At 44.8% G+C, this 9,412-nt stretch overlaps 1 pseudogene; it reads left to right on the top strand.

Annotated features, from left to right (window-relative positions):
• The first annotated feature begins 275 nt into the window (after positions 1–275).
• Positions 276–812, top strand: LOC149120220 (immunoglobulin heavy variable 3-11 pseudogene; annotated as a pseudogene).
• The last annotated feature ends 8,600 nt before the right edge of the window (positions 813–9,412 follow it).

Genomic DNA, 9,412 nt, shown 5'->3' with positions numbered 1-9,412 from the left:
GAAATCATAACTGTACAGAATCATGGAAAGAATCATATGTTCTGTGTCGTTACCTGTGCTACCAAACACCAGGGGACACTGTGCTCTGCCAAAAACCTGTGCTCTCTGTAGTGCACAACCCCATGCCTGCTATACAAGGGCAGCACATTCAAATAGGGCCTCCCTCTGCCCATGAAAACCAGCCCAGCCCTCACCCTGCAGATATGGCACAGGAGCTCCAGCCCCAGCACTCCCAGGTGTCCACTCAGTGATCGCACTCAACACAGATGCTCACCATGGAGACTGGGCTGCGCTGGCTTCTCCTGGTCGCTGTGCTCAAAGGTAATGATGGAGAACACGGGGCACTGAGTCTGGGAGAGGACGTGATGAGAGACACAGAGAGTGTGACAGTGTCCTGACCAGGACGTCTGTGTTTGCAGGTGTCCAGTGTCAGGAGCAGCTGAAGGAGTCCGGAGGGCGTCTGGTCCAGCTGGAGGATCCCTGAAACTCTCCTGCAAAGCCTCTGGAATCTACTTCAGTATCTATGGCATGAGCTGGGTCCGCCAGGCTCCAGGGAAGGGGCTGGAGTGGATCGCATACATTTATCTTGGTTTGGTATCACAAACTACGCGAACTCCGTGAACACCCGATTCACCATCTCCAGCGACAACGCCCAGAACACGGTGTTTCTGCAAATGAACAGTCTGACAGATGAGGACACAGCCATGTATTTCTGTGTCAGAGACACAGTGAGGGGCTCTCAGGCTGAGCCCGGACACAAACTTCCCTGCAGGGACGCACGGTTCCACCAGGGAGTGCACACCATGCATTAAGCTCAGAATATGGTCCTGCACAGGTGCAGAGGGAAATTAAGCCCTGGTTACCTGTCAGGGAAAAAGGGGTTTCCTCTCCTACAGTTCTGAGGGAAGACTGCTACTTTTATGATTCTGTCCCCGCCACTGACTTCACTGACATAGAGAAGTTTGATGTGACAGGATGAAGTCCTATATGAACAAATTCAGGTTCGTGAACGATGACAGTGGTGACTAGGGTCAGAGATGTGGGACTCTCCGAGGACCTCGAGAGTGTGTTCAAGTCTGACTCAGGACAGTGCCCTCAAACACTGCCGACTTTAGGACAATTTTAGTTTTCCCTTAAAACTCAGAGAGAGCTGAGCCAGAGACTTGATTTGTTAACCTCAATTATATATGTCATCAAACTGCTCCTTTCAGAGTAGCTTGTGTGCTAAAATGAACCAACCATCTTAGTTTAAAAGGTGGCTGTTCCACAGGTTCCACAGTCTTTATACCCGATCTCCATTTTTCCTTTAATCCTAAAACAGTCTGTGGTCCCTGTGTGAACGTCACAGCACTCAGGAATGTACTTGCAGCTCAGCTGTGTCTCAGGCTGAGCTTCTGTAGGCACCTGGGAAGCCTATAGGGACTTCCTCATCCTCTAGGTCATGGGACCCTCCTGTGGGCTCCCTGCCTGAACTCAGAAGGGAAATGCACTGGACATCAGCACTCAAGGTCATTACTGAATGGAAAGTGTTGAGTGTGCACTTCCAGCTGATCTGGTTCTGTCGCGTGTTGTGGGACCCCCTGCACCTGCTGTGGTTCAGGGAGAGCAGAAAGTGGGACACACAGTGACTGTGCACTCTGGGGTTGGAGTCCACATCACGGGGAGCTGTGTCTGTGGCTCCAGCATGATGACCAGTGTCCTGAGGCTGAATCACAGCTGCAGGAAGAGCCAGTCCCAGCGACCATGTGTCCAGAGTCCCTGCTCTTCACTCCGTGTCTATGCTCACTGGCATCATTAATCCATTTGCAGTCTTAGATCAGTTTTAGAGAGGGAGACACCCAAGCTGCCTATCAGAGTCCTGGACAGAGCCCATTTACACATTTCCCACACTTGTACTGACAATGCACCCTGGAAGACAGTAGGTGATGATTCAGTTTTAGAGAACAGAATTTTCACTATTTGCCATTCTTCCCTTTCCTGTCATGACTGTTTGATGGATAATAAGTGAATATAGACATATGAGGTACAATGATATGTGTTGAAAAATGAATGTATCAAATTGAGTGGAATTATGAAGTCAGAGTTATTGACATGCTCATCGCAAAACGCACTGTCGCTCCCCCACTTGCGGAGGAACGAAACCGGACCTTGCGCTGTTGTCTTTGCCTGGCCCTTCCTGGGTTTGCTGCCGCTCCCCCCTGCTTCCGGGAAGGAGCAGCACACCGCCGGCTGGCTCTCTTAGGGTTTGCTCAGATGTTCCTCCTGCATGTTGTCTCTCTCTCCTCCTTTATAGTCCTCTTCCACCAATCCCAACTCTGCTGGCGTTCTCTCCCCATGAGCTGAGCTCGCTGCTCTCCTCCAATCAGGAGCGGGATCAACTTCTGCAGCTTGTTAGTCGAATTGGTGAGGCAGCTGTGTGGTAGTTGTTTATTCTCTCTCAGCGCCATATGGTGGGAGATCAGATGCATAGAATTAGTCTTAGCAGCTCCAGTAATTTAGTCTAGTCTCGGTTGCTCCCCACACGCACATGTCTCATGTAGAATGGCATCTGTCTCCTGTTTTGGAATTCTGTAGATACAATATTCCCTTAACTGCTGTCACCATGCTGTACAGCAGATCCCTCAACGTGTGGATCCTGCCGGCCTGAAGCTCTGTCCTTCTTACTCTTTACTGCCATATAAACTTCCTGTTAAAGTATAACCCTTTCCACTTGTCCCATTATCCATTCCATCTTCAGTGGAAATTTCACTGGATTATATGTGTGAGCTCTCATGAATTATGCTGCATTAATTGTACATGGAACTGCAGAGGTGTTTGCCACAGTGGCTGTGGATCTGCTGGGAACCTCCCTGGGATTTCATGTTTCTTCTACCAGGCAACAGTGTTTGAGGATCCTGTGATAATTGTATTTCTCAGCTTTTGATGTTTTCCATGGAAGCTTTACTAACTTACCTGACTCCAGCCTTGTACCAGGGTTTTCTTCTCTCTCTTCCTGCACAAGACTTGTCAGCTCTGGTATGTCTGATGATACTCAGTCTACCAGGAGGGGTGGGCTGTCTCGTTGTGCTTCTAACATGGACATGCATGATGATCTCAGATTTAAAGCATTTTTATACGTTTGCCTTTGTATATTTTCTTCAAAAAATTACAGACATACTTTTACCTCTTTTAAAACTTGTATTTGTTTATTTGTCCAAAAAGACAAAGCAACAGAGACTGACAGACAGTGATCTACTGAATCCTGGGTAACTTCCCAGATGCCCATAAAAGCTGGATTCGGTCAGATCACAGTCAGGTGCATGATTTCAGAGCAGGTCTCACACATGGGATTAACTCAGGCTTCTCGTACTGCTCCCAGAGTGCACATTGGCAAGAGTCTGAAATAGACCCAAAATTTGGACATAAACCTAAGCATCCTGAAACGGGAGGCAGGAATCCCACGTGATACCTTCAAGGCCAGTCCTGTCACCCACCTTATCAGTAACTACATTTTTTTAGACAGGCAGAGTTAGACAGTGAGAGAGAGAGAGACAGAGAGAAAGGTCTTCCCTCCATTGGTTCACCCCCCCAAATGGCCGCTACAGCCAGTGTGCTGTGCTGATCTGAAGCCAGGAGCCAGGCGCCTCCTCCCAGTCTCTCATGTGGCTGCAGGGCCCAAGCTCTTGGGCCATCCTACACTGTCTTCCCGGGCTACAGCAGAGAGCTGGACTGGAAGAGGAGCAACCGGGACAGAATCTGACACTCCGACCGGGACTAGAACCCGGAATGCCGGAACAGCAGGTGGAGGAGTAGCCTAGTGAGCTGCATCATCGGCCAATCAGTCACTACATTTAAACAATTGATTTCTTCCCTTGTGATTCAGTTGTAAGATGTCATTCAACATTTGGATCTAGGCTCCTAAGCATATGTGTAAGTATCTGTCATTTACTTTAAATATCTTTTATTTCAAAGGCAGTTTATAGCAAGAGAGAAACACCCAAAGAGATGAAGAGAGAATCTTCCATCCACTGGTTTCCTTCCTGAATGGCTGCAAAGGCTGGAAATGGCTGAGGCTGAAGCCAGGACCCAGGAACATTCTCTAGGTTTCCCACATGGCTTGAAGGGGACAAACACTTGGGTCATCTTTGACCCAGATCCATTAGTAGGGAGCTGGATTTGAAGTGGAGCAAGCAGAATCTGAACCCATGCTCCTGTGTGATGCATGCATAGTAGGTATGGCAGCTTAACCTGCAGGGCCACAACATTGGCTCCCATGGGTGTGATCGGAAAATACTTTCTGCCCAACTGCAGGCGACTCCTGGTTCTCCAATCACTCTCTTTGTTACACAGGAGCTCTGTAGTTGGATCCATTATCTTTTGCCTATTTTTGCTTGGTTGCCTGTACTTTGGAGATTATCAAAATGCCATTGCCCAAACCAATGTCAGCTTGCTTTTGTCCAGTGTTTTTTTCTAGAACTTTACAGTCTCAGGTCTTGCTTTTTAGGTATTTTTCAAGCTCACTCTGTTTCTGTATCTGGTGCGAGATGACCACATAATTGAATTATTTTCAAGTGCATTCAAGTTTCCCCAACCCCATGTATGACAGAATACCCATCCCCCATTCTGTGTGTGGCACCATGCATGCAATCAGTTTTCTGAGAATGTGTTTTTTTATTTCTACATTTCTGTTGTGCTCCACGGCTGTGGGTGTCTATGTTATCCCAGCACCAGGTCTGATTTCAGCTCAGCTAGGATGAAGCCTCCTGCTTTGCTATTTTTCTCAAGACTGTTCAGTCATCATTACCCTGAAATTTTCTTGTGAATTCCAGAATTTTATTCCTCTTCCTGTGAAGAATACAGGGTGTTTGACAGGAAATGCATTGAATCTGTGAATCACATGGTAGCTTGGCTATTTTAGCAAGATCATTTTTTCATACCACAACTATGTCATTAAAATGTACAGGTAATCTTCAGATTCCTTTTCACTTTTTATTTATTTTTATTTTTATTTTTATTTTTATTATTTGACAGGCAGAGTGGACAGTGAGAGAGAGAGAGACAGAGAGAAAGGTCTTCCTTTGCCGTTGGCTCACCCTCCAATGGCCACCTCGGCAGGCGTGCTGTGGCCAGCACACTGCGCTGATCCAATGGCAGGAGCCAGGTGCTTCTCCTGGTCTCCCATGGGGTGCAGGGCCCAAGCACTTGGGCCATCCTCCACTGTACTCCCTGGAAACAGCAGAAAGCTGGCCTGGAAGAGGGGCAACTGGGACAGAATCCGGCGCCCTGACCGGGAATAGATCCTGGTGTGTCAGCGCTGCAAAACAGAGGATTGGCCTAGTGAGCCACGGTGCCGGCTAAGACCCCTATCTTACACCTTATACAAAAATCCACTCAACAAGGATTAAAGATAAACACCTATGATCCCACACCATCCAATTAGTAGAGAACATTAGGGAAGCCCTGAAGACACTGGCACACGTTAAGAGTTCTTGGAAAAGACCTCAGAGACATAGGAAGTCAAAGCCAAAATTAATAAATGGGATTAGATCAAATCGGGAATTCTCTGTGTGGTAAAAGAAACACTCAGGCAAGTGAAGAGGCATCTGACAGCATGTGCGAAATTATTTGCAAGCTATGCAACGGATATGGATTAATAACCAGAATTTACAAAGAGATGAAGGAATTCCAAAAACAAAACAAACAACCCAGTTAAGAGAAGGGCCAAGGACTTACACATTTTTCAAAAGAGGAAGTCCAAATGGCCAACACAGACACATGAAAAAATGTTCAGCATCACTAGCTGTCAGGGAAATGCAAATCAAACCACAAGGAGGTTTCACCTCACCCCAGCTAGAATGGCTTCATACAGAAATCAACAAACATCAAATGCTGGCAAGGTTGTGGGGAAAGGTGCCTGAATCCACTGTAGGTGGGAATGCAAACTGGTAAAGCCACTATGGAAGACACTATGGAGACATCTCAAAATCTGAATATAGTCCTACCTTATATGACCCAGGAATCCCCCTCCTGGGAACTTACCCAAGGGAAATGAATTCACTACACACAAGAGATACCTGTACCTCCATGCTTATTGCAGCCCTATTCACAATAGCTAAGATATGGATTCAAACTAAATGCTCATCAACCAAAACTGGATAAAGAAATTATGGGATGTGTACACTATGGAATACTGCACAGTGGTAAAAACAATAAGATCCGGTTATTCGCAACACAATGCATGAATCTGGAAAAGATCATACTTTGTGAAAAAGGCCAGTACCCCGGGGACAAATACCACATGTTCTTCCTGATAGGTGAGACCTAATAGAGCACCCAAAAGGAAACCTAGGTAAGTGAAATTGACACTTCGAGAAGGGAAGACTTGAGCTGCCCTTCTCTTGACTGTCGAGGGACAGTTTTTTGTTTGTTTGTTTTTTGTTTGTTTATTTTTCTTCCTACTATTTGTTGAAGAATTTACGTAACATTCAGTCCATCGTATGCACATACAGTCAATTGAAAATTGATCTCAGTAAAAAATAGGAATGGCAGTAAGAGCAGGAGGAGGAATTTTTTAACTGTAAAGTGCATACATTCCTATGGACTTACTTCTAAACACACAATTTAAAATTTTGTTGTGGGACTCCAAGTCCCATTAAGCTTAATTAAAGTGATCGCATTAAGTGTAAGGTAAACACATAGATAGGATTAAGTGTTAAAGTGATCATATAAATAGGATAAAGTGCCTGGTAATAAGAAGAGATAGAATTTAAAAGGAGAGCATGTTCCAACATGAGCAGAAGTCTACACAGCAGACTCATAGAATGATAATCGCTTTAAGTAACACTCTGACCTGATAATCAGCCCTTAAGACTTCCTGGTCTGGCTGAAAAGCCCATGAGAACATTTCAGGCATGAAATCCAAGACACTGTGGCAAAAATGTTCTGCCTAAAGGATCTCTGTGACTGAGACCTCATGCAGTAGAAGTGGCCTCAAAGAAGGAGGTACTTTTCTCTAAAGGGAGGAGAGAACTTCCACTTTGCTCATGGCCTTGTCCAAATACTATCAGAGTTTGTGGACTCAAAAGGCTTCCATAGCCTAAGCAGCTCATGTCCAGAGTCTCAGGTGGTCACTGACATCATACGTAAGAGTGTTTATTGTTAAATTAACAACTGGTCTCACTGTGCACTAACTCCCCATGCAGGACCTCCATCCTCAATGAGTTCTATTATGAGAGTTAACTGTAAACCAGTTCTCAAACAGTTCTTGGATATGTGTGTGTGTGTGTGTGTGTGTGTGTGTGTGTTTAAATCTTTACATAGTACAGAGCTGGTTTTCTGAGTAGCAATACAAGTGAATCTTGATGATGAATCTTGATCTTGAATCTGTGTACCAACTTAAAGGGAATCTTATTGGAAAACTGAACTGACAAGTGGAGAGGGATGAGAAAGGTGGTGGGAATGTAAGTGGGAGGGCAGAAATGCTGGGAAGAATATCTATATTCCTAAAGTTGTACTATGACATTTTTATTCCTTAAAAATAAATTTTAAAAAATACAAAATAAATTCAAAATTGAAAAACAATAATATTGTTATGTGAACATCATTCAGCCTGTTGATAAATTTCCTCCAGGACTTTAAAAGTTTGTTGATACTACATATGCAATCTTTTAGAAAAGATTTATTTATTTATTGAAAGTCAGTGTTACACAGAGAGAGGGAAAGACCCAGAGACAAGTTCTCCATCTGCTGGTTCACTCCCCAAAATGACATTGAGCCAGGACATTGACCTAGAGCCAGGAGTTTTTTCCCAGTCCCCACCTGGGTGCAGAGGCACAATCACTTGGACCATGCTTGTCTGCTTTCCCAGGTGCATCAACAAGAGATGATTGGAAGGGAAGGTGGAATAAGAACAGACAGCAGTATGGGATGTAGGCATCACAGGCGGAAGATTCACATGCTAAACCACTGTGATGTTGTCTCCATTTTCTGCAAATTTGTTCTCAGTGTATAAATGCACCAGTGATTTTTCATAAATGGCATGTAGTAGTGGAGTATATTTTTCTCCATTATTTGTTGCATGTGCTGTGAGCCTGTAGTTGGCAGTTTGTTTCTGTTAGTAGTCTCCTGCAAAGCCTCTGGATTCACACTCTAACCATGCAATGGACTGGGTCCGCCAGGCTCCAGGGAAGGGGCTGGAGTGGATCGCAGCTAATAGTTACAATGGTGGTAGCACATATTATGTAAACTCCGTGAATGGCCGATTCATGTTCTCCAGAAACAACACCCAGAGCACAGATTTATTGAGAAGCTCCTCAGAAAACCCTATGTTTCCATGGTAGAATGGCATTTGTCTCCTGTTTAGGAATTCCACAGACACAATATTCCCTTCACTGCTGTTACCATCCTGTGCAATAGATCACTGAATGTGTGGACCCTGTCGGGCTGAAACTCTGACCTTGAAGAGCGTCTCCTCTGCTCCTCCCTCGCTCAGACTTTGGTCTCACCATTGTATCCTGCCTCTGTGAGTTCATCCTTTTTATCTCATGTAACCAGCATCTCATATTATTTGTCTTCTTGGCCTTGATGGTTTTCAGATGGTTGGCCTTGATGGTTATCCTGACACATTATCCTTCGACATTATTCTCTAGGATCATCCCAGTTGTCCAAAATACAGAATTTCTTCCACTTTACTGCCATATAAACTCCTGGTAAAATGTAGCTTTGTACATTTGTTCCATTGTTGATTCTTTCTTCCATGAAAATTCCATGGATTATATGTGTGAACTATTGAGATTGGCGCTGCTTTAATTGAACATGGAACTGCAGATGTCTTTGCCACAGTGACTTTGGATCCAGTGGACACCTCCAGGGATATCATATTCCTTCTACCCAGAAATGGTGTTTGTAGATCCTGTGGTAATTGTACTTGTCAGTTTTTGACGATTTTCCATAACATTTTGACTAATTTTCCTGACCCCAGCCTTGTCCCAGGGTTGTCGTCTCACTCTGCCTCCCCAAGAATTGTCAGCCTTGGATTGTCTGATAATTCTCATTCTACCCAGAGGGATGGGATGTCTCATTGTGCTTCTAACAGGGATATGCATGCTGTTCCCAGGTTTACAGCATTTTGTATGTTTCCCTTTATATAACGTCTTTAAAAGTTTATAGATATTATTTCACTTATTTTAAAATGTGTATGTATGTATGTGCCCAAAAAGAGACTGAGACTGACAGTGATCTTCCAATGCCTGGTCACTTCTCCAATTGCTACAAAAGATTCAGCTGGGTCAGGTGACAGCCAGGTGCTTGGAATTCTGTCCAGGTGTCCACATGGCAGTACTTGGAACTTCACCTACGGCCTCCCAGGGTGTGCTTAGGCAGGAAACTGAAACTGGAACCAAACTAGGACACAGCACTCAGCATCCTGACAGGG

The sequence above is a fragment of the Oryctolagus cuniculus genome, chromosome 20 (genome assembly GCF_051225735.1).
Source record: "Oryctolagus cuniculus isolate XC-2025 breed Fujian yellow rabbit chromosome 20, ASM5122573v1, whole genome shotgun sequence".
NCBI lineage: Eukaryota > Metazoa > Chordata > Mammalia > Lagomorpha > Leporidae > Oryctolagus > Oryctolagus cuniculus.
Note: the sequence above shows the minus strand (reverse complement) of the source record. Positions and strands in the feature narration are given on the sequence as shown.